The following is a 24,608-nucleotide window of genomic DNA, read 5'->3' as shown; positions in this document are numbered from 1 at the left end:
TGAGTAAAAGTGAGGCAGGGTGGTGGGTCCCAGCTAGCCAGCCGAGCTGAGGGTAAGGAGGGACATCAGGGCACTGATGTGTTCAATGGAAGTCCAAGGCATAAACGCAGACCTACAGAAGGGCCCGGTATGGCACAGGTCACATAGTGATTATCCCCAGATTTCTGGATCCCTTGTCTACATCTGCAAGACTAACTCCAGACCTCATCTGCTGAGGTTGGGGTGGGAGGGTTAGGAGTGGACAGAAACTTCCCAGCTTCCCTCTGTCCTGGTTTGAATGGCACTGGTACTTGGCCAGACTGCCAGCATGTACCCCAGGGGACATGCTTCCTGGGGTACAGAGGAGGCGGGCTGAGGGATGTGGCAGAGTACGGAGGCAAATAGCTTCTGCCCGATTTCATGCTTCCTGTTAGGCGTGGGCCAGCAAGGACAAGAGCCTGCGGGAAGATCCTAACCAGGACAGGGACACCCACAGAGTTACTGGCATCCGGGAGTGTGAAAACTTCCTTAGCTCAGCGGCCTACACAGATGTGGGAGAGGTCATGCCAGGTCAGTGACCATGGCATCTGGGGCTGAGATCATTTTTCAAGGTGACCCTTCAAAGCCTGGGGTCATGAAACCAAATTAGGGTGGAACATTGGAGATGCCAGTTCACTGCCCAGGCAGTGGCCCCTGAAGAACGTGCTAAGCAGGATTTTCCTGTCTTCCTCATTCCATCCCTTTCTTGGGTCTTGCTGAGTGCTGGTTAGTCCACCTCTGCCTCATGGCTGCTTTACAGAGTTCTGGAAGTTACTTTAAAACATTTTAGCTTTTTTGGTAAGCAATGAACATTAAATATTAAATATTTTTAAATTAAATGTTTTCTGAGTGCCCACTGTGTACAGATCATTCACCATCAATGAAAAGAAAGAGCTTGACTTGCTCACTTCCATACATTTTCAATCAATCATAGTTGAACGTCTATACCATCCCTCTCTCGCCCATTATTTCCCTCCTCCCCATATGATACAGGTTCCAGAGGAGATCTGAAAAATTAACCGTTTCGAATAGCCTGAAATTTAAAATAAAATTTAAATTAAAAAAAAAAAACAGCCTGGACAGGTGTGGGGCATTACCAGAGCAAATTCCTACTTCCAGAAATCTCTTTGTTTTTTTTTTTTGCCAAGCAGCCCAAGACTGCCTAGATTTGGAGAGAAACCCAGGCGGCTCTGTAAGCAATTTCTGAGGAACCTCCCTATTTTCCAGGAAATCTCAATGGGAGATTGCCCAATTTGATTCCAGAGTCTTTCAGGAATCGAAGGGCAAGGGTGTTGAGGGTATATTTCAAATCCTTCCTTGGATTGGGAGAAGCTGCTGATACCACAGGCATAAGAATGTTTTCTCCCCAGCTTTTCTTCTTCACCCCATCACCCCACCACCAGCCTTCACCACACACACACACACACACACACACACACACACACAGCTTGCGAGAGAGCAGATTTTATTCAAATGTAAGGCCAAAGTGACTCTGCCACTTATATCTAATCAAATAGAATTACAGGCAGGGATGTAAGAAAACAACTTAAGAAATGATGCAGTATGTCATGATGACCTGACCAAAATAATATAAACTGGTAAAGTACTGAAAGCAGACAAGTATTTCAAAAGTCAAAGTAGAGCCTTGCTCTTCTGAGGACTAAATGGCAGCTAAAGGAAACAGCGGAGCCTTGGTCTGGATTGTGGAAGTGAATAAATAAAAAAGAAAGGCAAAAGAGCCCATATCCAGGCATGGCTGGAAATTAAGGAAAACCAAGAAAACTTGAAGGAGGCAGATCAATGCTGTAAACCTGAAGCAAGCACAGGGGATGCTGAGATGGTGTAAATTACAGTTTACACAGTCTCCACAGTCTGTACATTTCAAAATAATTTAATTAATGTAAAAGGAAAAGGAGAATGTGTTAATTCTACAATATAATAAAATCAGTTTCCAAATCTAAAAAAAAATGATAGTCAGGCTCATTAGCTTATTAACATTTTGACTTCAGTGTTTCAGAATTTAGAATGTGAATAGAAATAACCTTTCAGAGGGAAAATGTCATAATATCCCCTGTGCACATGTGGGTTCTGCCACTAATTAACCAACTGGCAGGATCTTCCAAAGGACTGCCACCGCCCGCCTCGGTACAGGCCGTACTGTCAGAAGAAATGGGCTGAAACACCGTGTTCCACCACCCAGAACTCATGCGAATGGTGCTCCTATTGCAGTGTTCTCTGAATTGGAAAGGACCACAAATGCCTCTGTGTGAAGAGAATTAATGGGGGTACGTGGAGGATTGCGAGTGGAAAAGAGAGGTCTGGGCACAGGGCTCAGAGCCTGACAAGCTCCTACGTGAGTAGTTTTTTCCTAAGGTTTCATCAGAAATGCTGTAGGTCTCAACTCTGTCAGCTGTTCAGCTTGATGAAGTTCTTTCTCAAAGGCACCTGACACAATACAGTCGTGTTCCAATCCGGGCTAGCAAGATTAACTCAAGGACAATAGGACATGACCCTGATGGTCTGAAGATTAACAAGTACTTGAAACAAAACAAAACAAACAAAAAACCCAAACAAACAAACAAAAAACGTTAGAGGAGGAAGGGAAAGCTTGTAACCCTTAAAAATGTATCTGTGCAAGTTTCTAGAATCAGGATTTCCCAAGAGTTCAGTGTGAACACCCTGTTTTGCTCAACCCTGGCTATTGTTGTAAAAACAAACATTTCTATTTGGCTGCACAGACAATTTATAAAGCACCTTAGAATTATTTGCAGAATATGATCTTCAATCCAGGTAAAGAAAGCAAACAATTATAATTTATGCCTAACGTTGATCATGAAAAAAGCAGATTAAGTGTGCTTACCGCAATCACTGCAGTTGTTTTATGGCCGCATAAAAATATAACACCTACGTTTTGTCCAGCAAAGTCGCCAAGTCAGTGCAAGGTTCTTTAAGAGACAATAAAGAATAAATACAGTCAGAAAAGAACACAGGAATTGACACAGTGGGTGGTCCAGTGTTCCTGCAGCTCTGTCATCTATTGCCAGCACAACCTCAGCAAGGAAGGGAGGGCTTGGTTTTCCTTCCTAACTGTAATGCCGTTCCCAATTCTCTTCATCCCACAGTGCAACCTCTGTTTTATAGGCTCCTTAGCAGAATGCACACTCCAAACCTTTTAGCTTTTCTTAGTTGCTAGGAATCGATCTGTCGTTCATAAAACTGTACAAGTTCTTTCAAAATTCACGTATATCTTCTCCATTACTACCTCCCAAAGTCATGAGTTCCACAAAAGAACTTTCTATGTAAAATGGTAAGCTAGACAGTGAAAATTTGAACCTTCTTTTTTCTGTAAGAAACTACATGAAAATATCCCAAAGGCATTTTTTAGAGCAATAAAGCATACTTGGAAAACTTTAAGGAATTTACTCAAGAGAGGGACAAAATATAGAGTCCTAAAAGAATTGGAGGTCTCAAATTTGGGGATTCCATTAGTAGTATTAGGGCCTTGAATATTTTAAGCTCCAGATCTGAGTCCATGTCTCACTTTTCCCAGCAATGATCTGAGTACCTGACACATAGAGGGTCCTATTCAATCTATATTCATTTAAAGAAAATGGCTGATGTACTGGTATATGCATATGTAATCTACATCTATCAGGCCTAGTTATAGGTAAATTAAAATATTATGGTTTTCTTGAAGCTTTTAGTTTTTCAGGATTTCCCTCTTCTTTCAAAAATCTTCCTAATACTTAATATGCTTTATATTTCTTCATAGTTGCTATTACTATCTGATATTATTTATGGGTTTAACCTGTTTGCTTTTGGCCTGTTTCCACCACAAGAATGTGAGTCCAGGTGGTAATTTTGTCCATTTATTCAAACACTGTGTCAGGTACTGAAATAGTACCTGGTATGTAGTATGCACTCAATAAGTACTTGTTGATTGGTGAGGGAATGGGTTTTCATCCACACGTTATTACTGACCCAGTATTTCCCACCAGGGAGAGGGCAACAAGGCCAAGTGAAGGGACTCAGAGTCCAGTCAGGACAACCAAGAGATCACTGCCCAGCTACCAGCAGGTCACAGATGGCATACTCTGTGCCTTGAGCCTAGCTCCCTTATTTAGTGCCCAAATTTGTTTTGCAGTGTGGTTCTTATTACTGTACCTGTATTCCAACCATTCGAGAGCATAAAGGCATTGATTTTTTATTTTAAAATAAAAATAATACTCATAAAATTGTTCTATTTCCTTCTGCTCAATAATCAGGCAGACCAGAGAAACTCTAGTCTTCAACTGACAACCTGTTGCCATAGTAACAATAACAAGCTTGATTTCTTAAGGAAGGTGAAAAACTATTTTCGGTTCTTCTATTTAGGGAACAGTCTCTTGTTTTTTATGTTTCCATTTATTTGGGTGCAGAGAAAAAAAAGACTATCTTACCCTGTAAAAACTTAGTGGCCAATCGTTATAACTGTTTTGATGTTTAATTTTCCCACAAAGACTTTTTTCTTTTTTTTTTTTTTTTGCGGTACACAGGCCTCTCACTGTTGTGGCCTCTCCCGCTGTGGAGCACAGGCTCCGGACACTCAGGCTCAGCGGCCATGGCTCACGGGTCCAGCCGCTCCGCGGCATGTGGGATCTTCCCGGACCAGGGCACGAACCCGTGTCCCCTGCATCAGCAGGCGGACTCTCAGCCACTGCGCCACCAGGGAAGCCCATGTTTAATGATTTTTTAAAATTTATTTTTGGTTGTGTTGGGTCTTCGTTGCTGTGCGCGGGCTTTCTCTAGTTGCTGCGAGCGGGGGCTACTCTTCGTTGTGGTGTGTGGGCTTCTCATTGCAGTAGCTTCTCTTGTTGTGGAGCACGGGCTCTAGGCATGTGGGCTTCAGTAGTTGTAGCGCGTGGGCTCAGTAGTTGTGGCTCATGGGCTTAGTTGCTCCGCGTTACATGGGATCTTCCCGGACCGGGGATCAAACCCATGTCCCCTGCATTGGCAGGCGGATTCTTAACCACTACGCCACCAGGGAAGTCCCAATAATTTTATATTTATTTTTCAACCAGTATCTTACTATTGAATATTTATATTATTTGTTAATTTTCTATTATCTACTCTCTGAAACAGAGCTTCCACTAGCCCATATATATGAATTAGAGGAAGTCAGGGTGTAAGGTTTGCTGGCCAAAGAACCTGCCTGGTTTCAGCCTTACTCACCCCTCTGATCAGATCCCATATATGGCAGCTCTGCTCTTAAATTTCCAAATGTATACTGGAAATGTTAGAGAACAATAAACATAGAATCTCTCTCAGAATGGATGAGCCTTTTCTTGAAATTTCCAGCCATTCTGTATTATCAAGAGTTGCCATATGGTATGTAACAGTATCCACATCTTGGTTTATTACCTGCCCCTTCTATGACTTGTCTTTATTGACCTGTTAATTTCTCTGTGAAAGGGCATCAAAAATGATTAAAGTGCTAAGACTTTACAGTTGGGAGATGCAAAGAGCGCCCCCCGCTTCCAGTGTCATCACAAAGGTGCTCATGAGTAAAGCACTCAGGTGATGTCTCTTTTTATATTTTGAAAACAAAAATGGAAAAAGAGAGCCTTGTGTTCTGATTCTTCTTTTGCTTCAGACCTAGAAAATGATTGCTCATAAAGTCCCCAAAAGAACTGGCAATAATGACTCTCGACAGCCCTGAATGAAGCCATTGTTATAGAAACATGACTGCCTTTATGGGTGAGACAATTACATTTTTTTATACCACATGGAATTAAATGGAAGTCTCCATCTGCCTCTGTTAAGAGCTCCCTTTGGAGAGACTGGGAGCCAGTTAGCCAGAAGCCAGTGGACACTGACCTCTAGCCCAGACGCCTGGTCCCAGCCTTCCGTTGTCTCCTCCTGGGCTCCGACTGCAGCTCTTCTCATGAAAGTGCTATTGTTGGTCTCTTCAGAGAGGAGCTGTTAAAGGAAAGGGAAGATTATTTGCAAGAGGGTAGGAAAATGTTCCAACAAAAGAATGAAATGATTAGCTTCCTTCTATGTATCAGCATCAGCCCTGTTGCCAAACCTTCAGCCTGTAGTGAGTGAGGAAAACAATGACATTCCTGATGCAAGGCAGAGTCCCCTGCAGCCACTGACCAATCACAGGTAAGGCCACCCTCTTCTTTACCCTGGGAGAGGATGAGAGGTGGGGTGACTGCAAATTTATCCTAGTATATTTCTCATCTTATTAAAATCTTTTAAAATGGGAACCATTCTTTTTTATATGTATATATTTTTTCTTTCTTTCTTTTTTTTTTTTTTTGCGGTACGCGGGCCTCTCACTGTTGTGGCCTCTCCCGTAGCAGAGCACAGGCTCCGGACGCGCAGGCTCAGGCCATGGCTCACGGGCCCAGTCGCTCTGTGGCACGCGGGATCCTCCCAGACCAGGGCACGAACCTGTGTCCCCTGCATCAGCAGGCGGACTCTCAACCACTGCGCCACCAGGGAAGCCCTATATGTATATTGTTATTGGAGTATAGTTGATTTACAATGCTGTGTTAATTACTGCTGTACAGCAAAGTGACTCAGTTATACACATATAGACATTCTTTTTTTATATTCTTTTCCATTATGGTTTATCACAGGATATTGAATATAGTTCCCTGTGCTATACAGTAGGACCTTGTTGTTTATCCATTCTAAATGTAATAGCTTGCATCTACCAACCCCAAACTCCCAGTCCATCCCTCTCCCTCCTGCCCACCACTTGCCTACAAGTCTGTTCTCTATGTCTATGAGTCTGTTTCTGTTTTGTAGATAGGTTCATTTGTGCCATATTTTAGATTTAAAATGGGAACCATTCTTGAACGGAGGACTATGTAAAATGACAAGCCCTAAGGGGCCTAATTCTTTTTAACATGATATGATATGACCCTTTAAAAGTAGAAGGTTGAGAGATTTGTGGGGTTAGCTGATCATTAATTTTTCCTGTATGTGAGGTATAACTATGGCTCAAGAAAGTCTAGAAAGCTTACCACCATGCTATTGTGGTGAGCCTGAGGTCTGGCAGGAATCTCAAGGCTCTGAGAGAAGGCTTCTTAACCTGGTCTGTGCTGTATTATTTTGGAGAGGAGATCATGGGTTGCCCATTTCTTATAGACAATTTGACATTGTAGACAATTAGGAAATATGATCAGACAAATGAATGATTGGAAAAACATGTACAGCAGAAGGATAAAAAGAGAACATCTGGGCATGCCCTTCATTAGCTATAAGTTAGCTGATAGCTTTGTCCAGGAGATGGATGATGGGGCTTCAATAAAGGGATGAGGTTTCCTCATTTTTGCCTTGAGGAGAGACTTGAAGAAAGGGAGCTGGTGGGTTTGCGGAAGAGCTGGGAATGTCTGCATGAAAAACGGATGCCACAAGTGAAGGAAAAAAAGTGTTTATTTAAACAGTGGAGGTAGTGGGATATGGAGAGGGACAAGAGTTAGAGGAGTGAGAAGGGAGAAGAAAAAGCAGAAGACATAAGAAAGATTTGCATTTTTAGGTCTTTCATAAACTCCCTGGCTCTTACCTTTCTATGTTGTCTCAGGTCTAACACTCTAAATAACACTGCCCTTAGGAAGCTTCCTGCTCCCAGCCTGAGTGAGATGCCCTCATCGGGGCTCTTGGAGCTCCCGGTGTCCCCTCTTATTTCAAAGGACTGCAATGGCCTAAGTTGGCTTCTCTGAGTGTCCAGTGGACTCTGAGCCTCGTGAATTCAGTGATGTGCCCGCTTTGCTCCTTGCTGTGGTCTAAGCATGGGGAACAATGCCTGGTGCATAGTTATTGTTCAAAAAGTATGTTGGTTGAATAAATTGCAGGGGGGAGGGTGCAGAGATCATGAGCAGAGAGGAGAGCCTGATTAGAGAGGAGCAGGTTCATGGGGATGGCCGGAGTCCACAGGTAGAGAACTGACACAGTCTGGGAACTTAGAGAAGCACCGCAGAAGGAATGAGTGGGTAGCAAAAGAAGGAGCTTCAGCGGTGAGCAGGCTTGATCACTAAAGGGCCCTTTAAACCATGTGAGAGAGATTAGAATTAATGCCGAGGACAGTGTGGAGACACATGAACAGGAGAGCTGGGAAGCGATGTGATTAAATTTGTATGCTTAGAAAGAGGAATTTTGCTGCAGCCTGGAAAACAGATTCGAGAGGGGCCAGCATGGGGCAGGGAACCCGTTTAGAGACTGCTGCAAAAATCGATGGGAGATATCATCGTGGGTTGAACCATAATAGTGCAGAAAGGATGGAAAAAGTGGTGGAATTTAAGAAATATTTCAAAAGTAGAGTTGATAACCTTGATATTGATTAGGGAATAAAGAAGAGAGAGAAGTCAAGACTGGTATCTTTGTTTCAGGCTTGAGTAACTGGATGATCAGTGGTACCATTCGCTAAGAAGAGAAAAGAGAAAAAGGAGTATTTTTTTGCATTGTTGTAAATTCAGTCCCAGGCAGGTTGAAGTTGATGTGTATGTGGAATATTCAAGAAGCAGTTAGATAAGCACATCTTAAGAGCTAAGGTGAAGAACGGGGCTGGAGAATCAGAGCTGGTGGTCGTGGACATAGAGGTGGTAAGGAAAGCCACGGAAATAGATGAGATTGCTTAGATGAGGACACAGAGGGAGGAAACAAGGAGACTCAGGACTCTGAAGAACAGACACACTTTTTAAAAGGCAGGAGAAAGGAGCCTAAAAAGAACAATATGATGAAGTAGCCTGTGAGATAAAGAAGGGTCACAGAAGCTGAGGGGAAGATTTATTTCAAGTAGAAGAAGTGGTCTAAATATCAAAGTCTACAAGGAATTAGGTTGACAACTGAGACACATCTATCAAATGTAGCACCAGGGCAGTAATTGGCAACCTCGATGCAAACAGCTTCAGTAAAAGTTTGGGGGCAGAAGCCGTATTACACTGGGTTGAGAAGTGAACAGGAAGCAACAACATGAATACAGTGAGTGTGGACAAATATTTCAAGAAGTTTGACAGTAAAGGGGCAAATATGCTTACAGTTTTCAAAGGCCTTAATCATTCAACCTTTATAGGAAGAAATAATGGGCAACAGTGGGCTAAGGAAGAGCAAAGAGCAAAACAGATCCCCCAGAGCAAAAGAGATCACTCCAAAACCTTGAGGTGGTGGTGCCCCAGACAGAAAGTGGAGGAAAGTGGGTTTGCTGGGAAAGTTCCATTTTATTTTATTTTATTTTATTTATTATTATTATTTTTTTTTTGCGGTACGCGGGCCTCTCACTGCTGTGGCTTCTCCCGTTGCGGAGCACAGGCTCCTGACGTGCAGGCTTAGCGGCCATGGCTCACGGGCGTAGCCGCTCTGCGGCATGTGCGATCTTCCCGGACCGGGGCACGAACCTGTGTCCCCTGCATCGGCAGGCGGACTCTCAACCACTGCGCCACCAGGGAAGCCCCCATTTTATTTTTTAAAAAATTTATTTATTTTATTTATTTATTTTTGGCTGCGTTGGGTCTTCATTGTTGTGCGCAGGCTTTCTCTAGTTGCGGCAAGTGGGGGTTACTCATTGTTGCGGTGCGTGGGCTTCTCACTGCTGTGGCTTCTCTTGTTGTGGAGCACAGGCTCTAGGCACAGGGGTTTCAGTAGTTGTGGCTCACGGGCTCAGTAGCTGTGGTTCGTGGGCTCTAGAGCGCAGGTTCAGTAGTTGTGGTGCACAGGCTTAGTTGCTCCACGGCATGTGGGATCTTCCCGGACCAGGGATTGAACCCATGTCCCCTGCATTGGCAGGCGGATTCTTAACCACTGTGCCACCAGGGAAGTCCCGGGAAAGTTCCATTTTAAACTATGGGGGGTTGGATGGTGTTTTGCCATGGAAAACACACAATGGCAATGGAAAAGAGAATGAAACTGACAGAGGTGCCCTAGCTGAGATGGACACTTAAAGAGTTCTCTGCAGTAGTGGCAGCCGAGACAGCCCACAGGAGTAAGACTTCCAGGGAAAGAATGTGAATGAGAGGGAGAAAAGACGGAGGACAGTAATGACAACCATCCATTGATATTTGTCACCTAGGAACTAGATATTTTTCCTGACTGGACAACTGGATAAGGAAAGTCCAGTCATCATCTCTATGCAGACTTTTTAACCTTACTAAATTATCTTGAGTATAGGGAAATCTAAACTTCTGCTTATTTAAGTACAAGTTAACCCTCCCCCACCTCCACCCCCAGACTATAATTGTGCGATACTCTTGACTTTACAACTTGAAGTGTATTCAGCAAACTTTATTCAGATGCTTTTAGCGTTTTCTGTAATATGTAATTTCTATGAACAATATATTTCTCACCATTAACTACTATTTTCTGTAATGAGTACATTGATGAGAAATGCAAATATAAAGTTCACCCCAGCCTCTCTCAGGATGAATGCTGAAAGGTGTCATGTGTTTGGGCAAGAGCCAGGGTGTGAGTGATGAGGTTAAAGGACATGAAGTGCTGTGTTAAGAAGCCGAAGCTAAAAAGGGGGGTGGAAATCAGATCCCTGCAGGTCTTTAATATTCTGCTAAGTAATTTTAGCTTCATTATGTAGACAGTGGAAAGGCATTGAGTTATTGTGAGTAGAGAAGTGAGAGGCTTAGATCTGAGCTTTAAGAAGGTAATGCTGGTAATTAGTAGGCTCCTAGAAATATTCGTTAACTGAATGGAGAAAATGATGACTGAAGACTAGGGGATCAGATAAAACGTGCTGTTACTATTTGGGAGATAATGGGAGATACGGTGGAAAGTCTCCCATTCAATGAAATCAGGGACTGAATTTAATCAGTCATTTGCTTTAACAAGTAGGGAATTAAGAAAAGATATATACACCTTCCTTAGAGATTATATTTTTAACCTAAGACATATATGAGTACACTCATCCAGCAATTGTATAAGAGAGTGCCAAGGCCCTTCCTCTGAGTATAAGTGTGCTAATTGGAATTGTATCATGTTTCTTACATGAACCACACTCATGTTTCCATTTCTCTAAATTGAAGCAAAGAGTAGAGTGCAGAATCTTAAAGACATGTTTACAAACTTTTCCCATTTATGTTTGGTTCACCTTTCTCATACTTATTGGAATTATAATATTTTCAGCCACTCACTCTCACCAAGTCTTCCCAAAGAATTACAACTTAGTTTTCATAGGAACAGCTCTCTTTCACACTCAGGTTTCATTGGTTTACATAATATTTAATTAAATGCTGTAACATATGAAAAGTACAACTGCACTGACTGGCTTGTGAACAAAATACAACTGTTTCTTGGTAACATACAACTAAATTGATGGGAGCAGGAAAGTTCAGTGCAGCAATCTCCTACTAGTCTCCAGTGATGAGTGTAAAGAGGATTGGAAAGGGCTGTTAATGAGGTGATTTGGCTAATTGGGGATCTGCTAACAGAGCTTCCACTGTGATGATGTGAGCTAGAGCAACAGCAGTGGAAAAAGACAGGACAGGACAGGACAAACTGAAAAGACATCAAGACACCAGCTTTGGAAATAAACAGGCTTGAGTTCAAATTGTGACTTCATCACTTAGCTGTGAACCCCAAAGTTTCTTTTTTCTTACATATAAAACAAGAATAATGCAGTGCAGTGAAAGATTGATTGGGAAAAGGCAGCTAATGTACTTAGCAATGTGCCTGACACAAGTAAGTAATCAGTATATTATCAGCAGAATTTTATGTTGAATTGAGGAAAGTGAAGCCTCAGAGATGATTCCCTATTGTCTACCTTGCCTGACTAAAAGATAATAAGATTAAAAATATAATACCACTAACTGAAATAGGAAAACCAAGAGAAGAAATAAGAGAATTGAACATGTTTTCAGGCTGAGGGGAGGGAGCAGTAGCAAGAGAAATTTTTTTTAAAAATTAGAAATCAAGAGTGGTTTTCTCTGTTGTATGAGATGGTAGGGGGTTTTTGCATTCATCTTTGTTCCTTTCTGTATCTTCCAAATTTTCTACATTGAGTGTATAAATACTGGACTCAGAGAAAAACACTATTTCCTTCAACATGAGATATGAGATTGGGGATAGTCTAAGAGACAATGTTCCAGAAAAAGTGGAATGGGGTGGTATGGGAACACAGGTGGAGAAAAAAACTTAGGAAGGGGACAGGGACATTTCTCCCACTGAGGAAAGAAAGAAAAGCGAACAAATGAAGGTTTAGAGAAGTTTTAAAGTGGACGTTAAGAAAATTTGAGGACAATCACGTCATTTGGCCTCTACATTTTTAAGTAAATTAAGAGGCAAGGTAGTTTGCTAAAACTGACGAGGGAAGATAGAACTGGAAATATGGAAAAAGTAAAAATGTTTTTAAAACTTCATATGAGGAACAGAAAAAGATTGAATTGGAAATTAACACAAATCTTTCCAAAAAGCCAGGAGGCCCAGCTGAGGGTGGATAATATGCGTGAGTTGTGGAGCCAGAGGCCCAGTTATCTCCGTTGCCACAGTTGACTGTGTGGGAATGGCGGCGGTCGTTCGAACAGGCCAGGCAGGTGTGGGAGAGTCACGGGTGCGGAAATCTGGGGGAACCCTCACTCCACCAAGCCTGCTCTTCTTCCTCATCTCATCATGGTAGCAACTACCACCGTGCCCTCTGTTGCTCTTCGCAGAAACCTTGGAATCACGCTAGATTCCTCTCTCTCTTTTATGAACCGCCATCTAAACAATCCGCAGGTTCTGCCCACTTTTTCTCCTAACACTTCTCCACCTCCACTGTCACCACAGTTGCCACTGTCATCCTCTTGCCTTGACTATTGCCTTGGCCTCTAACTGCTCTCCCACATCTGCTCCTGCCTCGCTCCATTCCATTCTTTGCATTGTCTTTGTCTTAAAAAAAACCACATCAGGTATTGTTTCACCCTTTCAAGACCCTTAAAAGACTTCTGATTTCTCTTAGAATAAGGAGCAAAGTTCTCAGTACAGCTCACCAGGTCATTACGATCCGGCCCCTGTGACATCCCAGACTCACCTGGAAGAGACCCTCCCCTAGCTCTCTATTCTCTGGGCACATGGGCCTTCTCTTTTCTCCTCAAAAACATGGAGACAATAAAGTGACTAACAGAGACAGAGATGGGGGCGGGCTCTCGTATAATCAGATGTTATGGATTTCATAAGGAAGAGAAAAATAAAGAAAATTAAATTACATTTAAAAAAACAAAACAAAGACCGAGCACTGACCTAAAGGGGTTGAATAATTTAAACGAGTAAGAAACATGGTGATGTTTACGTATTGATTGGCTTTCCCTTACACCCTCCACTCTGGCTACCCAGTGCTTAGGGACTTGTGGGGAAGTTCAGATCTGTTTTAGGGAATAAAACCCAGATGCTTCACAGACACCAGACCCTCCAAGACAATTGTCTCTGAGCACTTTCCTTGGACGTCCCAAAGGCATCTCAACACCAGCAACTCCCTCCTCCCCATCTACCCCCATCCATCTCCATAAGCCACACTTGTGCCGAGCAGAGCTTGTCCTGGCACCTCCCACACCTGAGCCTACTGACACGGCCCTCCAGTCCTCTCTCAGCCAGGCCCTCAGCTTGTCTGGATTTGGCATCTGTCCCCAGCCTAATTCCCTGTTCCAGTCTCCCCTCCCATCCATCCTCCTCTCAGATACTGGGCTGGTCCTTCTAAAATATCAACTTGCTCCCATCACTCTCAGGATGAAAAAGAAAAAAGAAGAGTAAGTAGTAGAATGTAAGAAAAAAAATGCTGACATTGCCCCCAAGGAGTAGGGAGGGAAAAAGGAATGACCTCTGTTTGAAAGTATTGTGATTCAAGTGGGCTTATCAGCAGGAAGCCAAATTTTAGTTGGTTGTACTCTTAGATTTTCATTCATTTAATCAGATAATATCATAAGTTCAATATTTCTCTAAATATCTGTGAAATGTCTGAGGCATTGAAGACGATGCATACTAGTTAGTACAAAAGGGCAGACTCTTTCTGAAATGAGCCACAAATTTCTGCAAAGCTTAAGTTATCTTCCACACAAAAATGTCAGAAAAAATTCTCAGGCCTTTTGTTTCATGAGAGTAGTATAACACTTAGGATGGTCACTGAAGAAAAAAATCCCTTGGAGATTGGTTGAAACTCAGCAGTGACTCCTAGTGAGATCAGCAGACAATATGTACAAGTGACATTCTCACATTTCCCCACTCGGTGGGTGACTCAACCCTTGTTCAGCAGGGCCACAGGGACAAGTTATTGCTGCCTCAAGACCACATTATACAAACTGGGTGATCAGAGTCCTCTTTTCTAGTGGGCAGAAGGCTTAAAAAACCATATCTCAAACAGCATGTTTGTTTAGCAAAGAGCCTTAGGTGCAGGGACCATGGGAAGGGAGCCCCTTTCTGACTTCTTTATGTAAATGCCAAAACACTTTCCAAATGTTATGAACTTGAACTGCTGTTTTTTGACAAGTGAACAGTGGTTTTCAGGCAGCTCCTCAAATTACAGTCCCAGACCTGGTAAATAAAGGCATTCAGGAGTTGTCTAGAATCTCAGGCTGCACATATCATTTGTCTTAATAGATGATTGATATCCCAGCCTGAGCCTAAACTGGGTTCAGACATCCTGGATGTGTACAAAGGGATATCCCAAAGCGTCTTTTGGAGAACTCAGAACTGTCTTTTTTTTCAAATAAAAAAATTTTAATTGAAGTATAGTTGACATACAACATTATATTAGTTTCAAGTGCACAATGGAGTGATTTGACATTTATATACATTACAAATTGATCACAACAGTGTAAGTCCAGTAACTATCTTTCACCTTACAAAGTTATTACAGTATTATTGACTATATTCCCTATGCTTTACCTTATATCCCCATGACTTAATTATTTCATGACTGGAAGTTTGTACCTTTTTTTGCGGTACACGGGCCTCTCACTGCTGTGGCCTCTCCTGTTGTGGAGCACAGCCTCCGGATGCGCAGGCTCAGCGGCCATGGCTCACGGGCCCAGCCACTCCACGGCATGTGGGATCTTCCCGGACTGGGGCTCGAACCCATGTCCCCTGCATTGGCAGGTGGACTCTCAACCACTGCGCCACCAGGGAAGCCCTGGAAGTTTGTATCTCTTAATCCTCCTCACCTATTTTGCCCAACCCCCATTCCCCTCCCCTGTGGTGATCACCAATTTGTTCTCTGTATCTATGAGTCTGTTTCTACTTTGTTTTGTTTGTTTGCTTTGTTTCTTAGATTCCATATATAAGTGAAATCGTATGGTACTTATCTTTCTCTGACTTATTTCACTTAGCATAATACCGTCCAGGTCCACTCATGTTATCATGTTATCGCAAATGGCAAGATTTCATTTTTTTTATGGCTGAGTACTATTGCATTTTATATATATATTTTTTTCTTTATCCGTTCATCCATCGATGAATACTTAGGTTGCTTCCATACCTTGGCTATTGTAACTAATGCTGCAGTGGACATAGGGGTGCCTATATCTTTTCGAATTAGTATTTTCACTTTCTTTGGTTAAATATCCAGTAATAGAATTGCTGGATCGTATGGAAGTTCTATTTTTAATTTTTTGAGGATCCTCTATACTGTTTCCAGAAACACATCTGCAGTTAGAATATAGGGGTGATTCTCAGTACAGTTTGGTAGCTGTCTTCTGCTCAGCATCATGAATCATAACTGGATGAAGGAGGTGAAGGAGGGGGTTGGAGAGGGAGAGAGAGGAGTTGGAAGCTTGATTTGGCTTTTAAGACACCATGACCCAGAGGGTAGTGGGGACATCCCCTCTCACCTCACTCCAGACCTTCATGCAGCTTTAGCACCACAAGAGAACTTTAATGACATCACCCAGTGTGAGATGGATGATCGTGAGCCATCAGGAGCCACATATGGCCAGAGGGGACTTGTCGGGAACTTCACAGTGGACTGTGAGCAATACTTGTTGTAGAGGGTCATTCTGCAGGGAGAGTAAAGTCTAAGATAATTCATAACTTTCTGGCCTGTGGACTTCCCTGGCAGTCCAGTGGGTAGGACTCCATACTCTCACTGCCGAGGGCCCGGGTTCAATCCCTGGTCGGAGAACTAAGATCCCACAAGCCACACAGTGCAGCCAAAAAAGAAAAAAGAGAGAGAGGCTTTAAACATAACTTTCTGGCCTGGCCAACTGATAAGTGTCGGGTGGTGGTGCCACTTCCTGAAATAGAGAATAAAAGAGAAGCAGATGATGGCCAGTTCAGTTTTGGAGATGTCAAGTTTGAGATGACTGAAATCTCCCAGGGAAGGTGTCAATAAGGCAGTTAAGAGCTTTAGAGAAAGTCTTGGGTAGAGCTATAAATTTAGTGCCATTGGTTTAGAGATGTCATTTGAAGTAATGGCTCTTGAGGAGATGGTCCAGAGAAAGTACATGAGGAGAGCCAAAAAGATGGCAAAACCCTAACATTATCCATATTAAAAAGAGTAGCAAAAAGTGAGCTTAGTAGAATAATAATTGAATAACAGGGTAAGCCCAGGGGTGTAGGAAGGAGATCTGGGAAAGTTGCTACCCAAAGAAATCCCACTTATAACTTAATCTACAGAGTCGTTTTTGGAAAATTATACCACTTCTTTGTTTCTAGATCTTCCCTTTCAGAGAAACTGACCATAGAGTATTAAATCTGAAATTGGACTTTCAAGTAAAAGAAATAATTGTTAGGACTTTGCTTTAAAGATATAAATCAGTGAGTAGTTAAGCCAAGAAATAATAAACAGTCATTAGCTGAAGCATAGCAATGTAAGTCCTAGAAACTTTTATTTCTTTTTAAAAATTGATTGTCCAGTAAGACACCAATAGCATATAGACCCACATTAATTGGTGCTTATAAAGTGATTAATCTCTTTATTTCCCCTCCAGTCATTTGAAATGTTCTATAAGATGCCCTACTGAAAAAAAAGTAATATTTTAACAGGGACTTTACAAGGGCTTTCATTTTGCAAAGTTTTAGAGTATGGTGGCACTCTTCTTGGCATCATAATTAAACACCAGCCTAATTCAAATCAGACGTTTTTATGTAGGTTCAGAAGATATGCAGGACTGTGAACTCCAAGACTGAAATTTCAGAAAGTAACTCTTTCATTTTTTAACTGGAAAATAAACAGACCACTACCTTCTTTTTAAAAGAGGTCCTACATGATAAATAATAAGGATGACAGCTTTGCCAAGTCCCCCCCCCCCGGTTTTTTACCATCTTTTCTAGAGAGTTTGTAGGTGACCAGTTGCAATGCATTTTGTAGTGAGAAGTTGTATTATTTCAAATATCCTCTGTAATCCTTTACAATAATTAAATGCTTATTCCTGCTATAGGTAACTAAATCTATTCCACAGATTTCTGCCTGTAATCTAGAAGCTTGTGGTGAGTGTCTTCTTTTGCTTCTGAAATTCTATACAGCTGACACGTGCCACATTTAAACTCAGATTCTGCTATCTCTTCTCCTACTCCTGGTGAAGTCATTATGCCCTCAGTTGATATTTCTCATTTTCCCTTTAATAAAACCACGGTGAATCTTTTTGGATACCTCCTATGTAACAAAACCTTCAACAATCAAATAGGTTCAATTTTGTCATGATTTCAATACAGTGAGCTTCACTTACAGTTGTTCTGGACATAACACACCTGGCTGGAATGTACTCAGTCTGGATTCTACATTCATTTCAAATTCAATTTTAAACTGACAGAGGAACGAATAAAGAAGATGTGGTACATGTATACAATGGAGTATTACTGAGCCGTTAAAAAGAATGAAAAATGCCATTTGCAACAACATGGATAGACCTGGAGATGATCATATTAAGTGAAGTAAGTCAGACAGAGAAAGACAAATATCATATGATATCACCTATATGCGCAATCTTAAAAAAATGATACAAATGAACTTATTTGCAAAACAGAAGAAACAGACTCACAGACTTAGAGAATGAACATTTCTTCTTTCTTTAAGAATAAAGCAACCACTTACATTTGCCCTGATGTGAGATGACTTGGAGCTCCATGCTCAAGTCCCACATTCTCCAAGCCTTTCTCTATGAGAGATCCTACCCACAGCAAGCATCTGTTCTCCAGAAGAGCTTAAAAGGGATGTTGAAGAGGGTAACGCATGCAAACACAGTATTAATGGGTGTTCCACATACATTTCTCACAAACTGAGTGGGTTGAAGACTACTGCGACTTCAAAGTTGGTTTCTCTGCTTAATTCCCAGAACTTCAAAGTCATCCGTAATTGAATGAGCAGTTGCTGCACCTGACAATTAGTTGACCCTATTTCCTCTTTTCTTGTCTGCCTCAGCTGGTTCTAATGATCTTCCCATCTATAGGTTCAGTCTTGCCCTTCTCAGGCAGGAAGTATTTAAAAAACCTGGTGACCTTGATCTCTTCACAGTCATGAGAAGTTTGATATTAAATGTCCTGAAGGGATAGGTATAGCGGATTCAATTTGTTATAAAGCAGAAACTGGATTAGGAACCAAGATGGCAGAGTAGAAGGACGTGTTCTCTCTCTCTCTTGCAAGAACACCAGAATCACAACTAGCTGCTGGATAATCATCGACAGAAAGACACTGGAACTCATCAAAAAAGATACCCCACATCCAAAGACAAAGGAGAGGCCACAATGAGATGGTAGGAGGGGTGAAATCACAGTAAAATCAAATCCCATAACTTCTGGGTTGGTGACTCACAGACGGGAGACCACTTATACCACAGAGGTCCACCCACTGGAGTGAAGGTTCTGAGACCCACATCAAGCTTCCCAACCTGGGGGTCCAGCAATGGAAGGAGGAATTCCTAGAGAATCAGACTTTGAAGGCTACTGAGATTTGATTGCAGGACTTCGACAGAACTGGGGGAAACAGAGACTCCACTCTTGGAGGGCACACACAAAGTAGTGTGCATATCAGGACCCACGGGAAGGAGTAGTGACCCCAGGGGAGACTGAACTAGACTTACCTCCTAGTGTTGGAGGCTCTCCTGCAGAGGCGGGGGGCGGCTGTGGCTCAACGTGGGGGCAAGGACACTGGCAGCACACGTCCTGGGAAGTACTCCTTGGCATGAGCCCTCCAAGAGTCCACCATTACCACCACCAAAGAGCCCAGGTAGGCTCCAGTGTTGGGTTGCCTCAGGACAAACAACCAACAGAGAGGGAACCAAGCCCAACCCATCAACAGTCAAGTGGATTAAAGAGTTACTGAGCTCTGCCCACCAGAGCAACAGTCAGCTCTATCCACCACGAGTCCCTCCCATCAGGAAACCTGCATAGGCCTCTTAGATAGCCTCATCCACCAGAGGGCAAACAGCAGAAGCAAGAAGAACTACAATCCTGCAGCCTGTGGAACAAAAACCACATTCACAGAAAGATAGACAAGATGAAAAGGCAGAGGGCCATGTACCAGATGAAGGAACAAGATAAAACCCCAGAAAAACAACTAAATGAAATGGAGATAGGCAACCTTCCAGAAAAAGAATTCAGAATAATGATAGTGAAGATGATCCAGGACCTCGGAAAAAGAATGGAGGCAAAGATCGAGAAGATGCAAGAAATGTTTAACATGAAGACCTAGAAGAATTAAAGAAAAAACAAACAGAGATGAACAATACAATAACTGAAATGAAAACTACACTAGAAGGAATCAATAGCAGAATAACTGAGGGAGAAGAACGGATAGGTGACCTGGAAGACAGAATGGTGGAATTCAGTGCTGCAGAACAGAATAAAGAAAAAAGAATGAAAAGAAATGAAGACAGCCTAAGAGACCTCTGGGACAACATTAAACACGACAACATTCGCATTATAGGGGTCCCAGAAGGAGCAGAGAGAGAGAAACGACCTGAGAAAATATTTGAAGAGATTAGAGTTAAAAACTTCCCTAACATGGGAAAGGAAGTAGCCATCCAAGTCCAGGAAGTGCAGAGAGTCCCATACAGGATAAACCTAAGGAGAAACATACCAAGACACATAGTAATCAAATTGGCAAAAATTAAAGACAAAGAAAATTTACTGAAAGCAGCAAGGGAAACACGACAAATAACATGCAAGGGAACTCCAATAAGGTTAACAGCTGATTTCTCAGCAGAAACTCTACAAGCCAGAAGGCAGTGGCATGATATACTTAAAGTGATGAAAGGGAAGAACCTACAGCCAAGATTACTCTACCCAGAAAGCATCTCATTCAGATTCGATGGAGAAATCAAAAGCTTTACAGATAAGCAAAAGCTAAGAGAATTCAGCACCACCAAACCAGCTCTACAAAAAATGCTATAGGAACTTCTCTAAGTGGGAAACACAAGCGAAGGTAAGGTCCTACAAAAACAAATGCAAAACAATTAAGAAAATGGTAATAGGAACATATATATATCAATAATTACCTTAAACATCAATGGATTAAATGATCCAACCAAAAGACACAGGCTCACTGAATGGATACAAAAACAAGACCCATCTATATGCTGTCTACAAGAGACCCACTTCATACCTAGGGACACATACAGACTGAAAGTGAGGGGATGGAAAAAGATATTCCAGGCAAATGGAAATCAAAAGAAAGCTGGAGTAGCAATACTCACATCAGATAAAATAGACTTTAAAATAAAGAATGTTACAAGAGAAAAGGAAGGACAATCCACAATGATCAAGGGATCACTCGAAGAAGAAGATATAACAATTATAAATATATATGCACCCAAAATAGGATCGCCTCAATATATAAGGCAATGGCTAACAGCTATAAAAGAGGAAATCGACAGTAACACAATAATAGTGGAGGACTTTAACACCTCACTTACACCAGTAGACAGATCATCCAAAATGAAAATAAATAAGGAAGCACAAGCTTTAAATGACACAATAGATCAAATAGATTTAATTGATATTTATAGGACATTCCATCCAAAAACAGCAGATAACATTTTCTTCTCAAGTGAGCACGGAACTTACTCCAGGATAGATCATATCTTGGGTCACAAATGAAGCCTCAGTAAATTTAAGATAATTGAAATCATATCAAGCATCTTTTCTGGCCACAATGCTATGAGATTAGAAATGAATTACAGTGGGAAAAAAACGTAAAAAACACAAACATATGGAGGCTAAATAATACATTACTAAATAACCAAGACATCACTGAAGAAATCAAAGAGGAAATCAAAGAATACTTAGAGACAAATGACAATGAAAACATGACGATACAAAACCTATGGGATACAGCAAAAGCAGTTCTAAGAGGGAAGTTTATAGCAATACAATCCTACCTCAAGAAACAAGAAACATCTCAAATAAACAATCTAAACTTACACCTAAAGAAACTAGAGAAAGAAGAACAAACAAAACTCAAAGTTAGTAGAAGGAAAGAAATCAATCACAAAGATCAGAGCAGAAATAAGTGAAATAGAAACAAAGAAAACAATAGCAAAGATCAATAAAACTAAAAGCTGGTTCTCTGAGAAGATAAACAAAGTTGATAAAACTTTAGCCAAACTCATCAAGAAAAAGAGGGAGAGGACTGAAACCAATAAAATTAGAAATGAAAAAGAAGTTACAACAGACACCACAGAAATATAAAGCATCCTAAGAGACCACTACAAGCAATTCTATGTCAATAAAATGGACAACGTGGAAGAAATTGTCAAATTCTTAGAAAGGTATAACCTTCCAAGACTGAACCAGGAAGAAACAGAAAATATGAACAGACCAATCACAAGTAATGAAATTTAAACTGTGACTAAAAATCTTCCAACAAACAAAAGTCCAGGACCAAATGGCTTCACAGGTGAATTCTTTCAAACATTTAGAGAAGCGCTAACACCCATCCTTCTTAAACTCTTCCAGAAGATTGAAGAGGAAGGAACACCCCCAAACTCATTCTATGAGGTCACCATCACCCTGATACCAAAACCAGACAAAGATACTATTAAAAAAGAAAATTACAGACCAATATCACTGACGAATAAAGACACAAAAATCCTCAACAAAATCCTAGCAAACAGAATCCAACAACACATTAAAAGGATCATACACCATGATCAAATGGGATTTTTCCCAGGGATGCAAGGATCCTTCAATATAGGTAAATCAATCAATGTGATAAACCCTACTAAAAAATTAAAGAATAAAAACCACATGATCATCTCAATAGATGCAGAAAAAGCTTTTGACAAAATTCAACACCAATTTATGATAAAAACTCTCCAGAAAGTGGGCATAGAGGGAACCTACCTCAACATAATAAAGACCATATATGACAAGCCCACAGCAAACATCATTCTCAATGGTGAAAAACTGAAAGCATTTCCTCTAAGATCAGGAACAAGTCAAGGATGTCCACTCTCACCACTATTATTCAACATAGTTTTGGAAGTCCTAGCCATGGCAATCAGAGAAGAAAAAGAACGAAAAGGAATACAAATTGGAAAGGAAGAAGTAAAACTGTCACTGTTTGCAGATGACATGATACTATACATGGAGAATCCTAAAGATGCCACCAGAAAACTACTAGAGCTAATCAATGAATTTGGTAAAGTTGCAGGATACAAAATTAATGCACAGAAATCTCTTGCATTCCTATACACTAATGATGAAAAATCTGAAAGAGAAATTAAGGAATCACTCCCATTTACCATTGCAACAAAAAGAATAAAATACCTAGGAATATACCTACCTAGGGAGACAAACGGCCTGTATGCAGAAAACTATAAGACACTGATGAAAGAAATTAAAGATGATACCAACAGATGGAGAGATATACCATGTTCTTGGATTGGAAGAATCATATTGTGAGAATGACTATAGTACCCAAAGCAATCTACAGATTCAATGCAATCCCTATCAAATTACGAATGGTGTTTTTTAAGGAACTAGAACAAAAAATCTTAAAATTTGAATGGAGACACAAAAGACCCCGAATAGCCAAAGCAGTCTTGAGAGAAAAAAACGGAGCTGGAGGAATCAGACTCCCTGACTTCAGACTATACCACATAGCTACAGTAATCAAGACAATGTGGTACTGGCTCAAAAACAGAAACATAGATCAATGGAATGAGATAGAAAGCCCAGAGATAAACCCATGCACCTATGGTCAACTAATCTATGATAAAGGAGGCAAGGATATATAATGGAGAAAAGACAGAGTCTTCAATAAGTGGTGCTGGGAAAACTGGACAGCTACATATAAAAGAATGAAATTAGAACACTCCCCAACACCATACACAAAAATAAACTCAAAACAGATTCAAGACCTTAATGTAAGACCGGACACTATAAAACTCTTAGAGGAAAACATAGGAAGAACACTCTTTGACATAAATCACAGCAAGATCTTGTTTGATCCACCTCCTAGAGTAATGGAAATTAAAACAAAAATAAACAAATGGGACCTAATGAAACTTCAAAGCTTTTGCACAGCAAAGGAAACCATAAACAAGGGGAAAAGACAACCCTCAGAATGGGAGAAAATATTTGCAAATGAATCAATGGACAAAGGATTAATCTCCAAAATATATAAACAGCTCATGCAGCTCAATATTAGAAAAACAAAGAACCCAATCCATAAATGGGCAGAAGACCTGAATAGACATTTCTCCAAAGAAGACATACAGATGGCCAAGAAGCACATGAAAAGCTGCTCTACATCACTAATTGTTAGAGAAATGCAAATCAAAACTACAATGAGGTATCACCTCACACCAGTTAGAATGGGCATCATCAGTAAATCTACAAACAACAAATGCTGGAGAGGGTGTGGAGAAAAGGGAACCCTCTTGCAATGTTAGTGGGAATGTAAATTGATACAACCACTATGGAGAACAGTATGGAGGTTACTTAAAGAACTAAAAATAGAATTACCATATGATCCAGCAATCTCACTACTGGGCATATACCCAGAGAAAATCATAATTCAAAAAGACACATATTCCCCAATGTTCATTGCAGCACTATTTACAATAGCCAGGTCATGGAAGCTACCTAAATGCCCATGGACAGACGAATGGATAAAGAAGATGTGGTACATATATACAATGGAATATTATCCATAAAATGGAACGAATTTGGGTCATTTGTAGAGATGGGGATGGATCTAGAGACTGTCATACAGAGTGAAGTAAGTCAGAAAGAGAAAAACAAATATCGTATATTAACACATATATGTGGAACCTAGAAAAATGGTACAGATGAACCTGTTTGCAGAGCAGAAATTAAGACACAGTTGTAGAGAACAAACGTATGGACAGCAAGGGGGGAAAGCCTCGGGGGGGTGGTGGGTGGTGGGATGAATTGGGAGATTGGGATTGACATGTATACAATACACTGATGTGTATAAAACTGATGACTAATCAGGACCTGCTGTATAAAAAAAATTTAAATTAAAAAAATTAAATGTCTTGAAGGGAGTCCACTGGCTTGGATTAGGCTAGTAATCCAAGTAAAAACCTTGCAGGCTGCCCTACATCTGGGTGTGAGGCCCTGTGTGCAGGTCCACACATTGCCTCTCACTCCTCCTAGATGTTCCCATGGGCCTCCTGCACTTGCCTTGCCCTTAAGAAATGGTCCTCCTTTACTCTTGGTAGTTCTCC

At 41.2% G+C, this 24,608-nt stretch overlaps 1 long non-coding RNA gene across 2 annotated transcripts in view; it reads right to left on the bottom strand.

Annotated features, from left to right (window-relative positions):
- Positions 1–2,900: 2,900 nt before the first annotated feature.
- LOC309811912 overlaps positions 2,901–24,608 on the bottom strand; it is a 303,964-nt gene continuing 282,256 nt past the window's right edge. Inside the window, exons 3-4 of one of the 2 annotated variants that reach the window (XR_014295272.1) lie at positions 5,875–5,976; positions 2,901–2,963 (exon numbers count right to left, since the gene is read on the bottom strand). This is a non-coding gene — a long non-coding RNA (uncharacterized lncRNA). Of the gene's footprint in view, positions 2,964–5,748; positions 5,977–24,608 lie in introns of those variants that run through there. The other variant, XR_014295273.1, reaches the window with a different exon arrangement.

The sequence above is a fragment of the Mesoplodon mirus genome, assembly GCF_964341445.2.
Source record: "Mesoplodon mirus genome assembly, chromosome: 11".
NCBI classification, from domain to species: domain Eukaryota; kingdom Metazoa; phylum Chordata; class Mammalia; order Artiodactyla; family Ziphiidae; genus Mesoplodon; species Mesoplodon mirus.
This window is presented reverse-complemented; position numbering and strand designations above follow the sequence as displayed.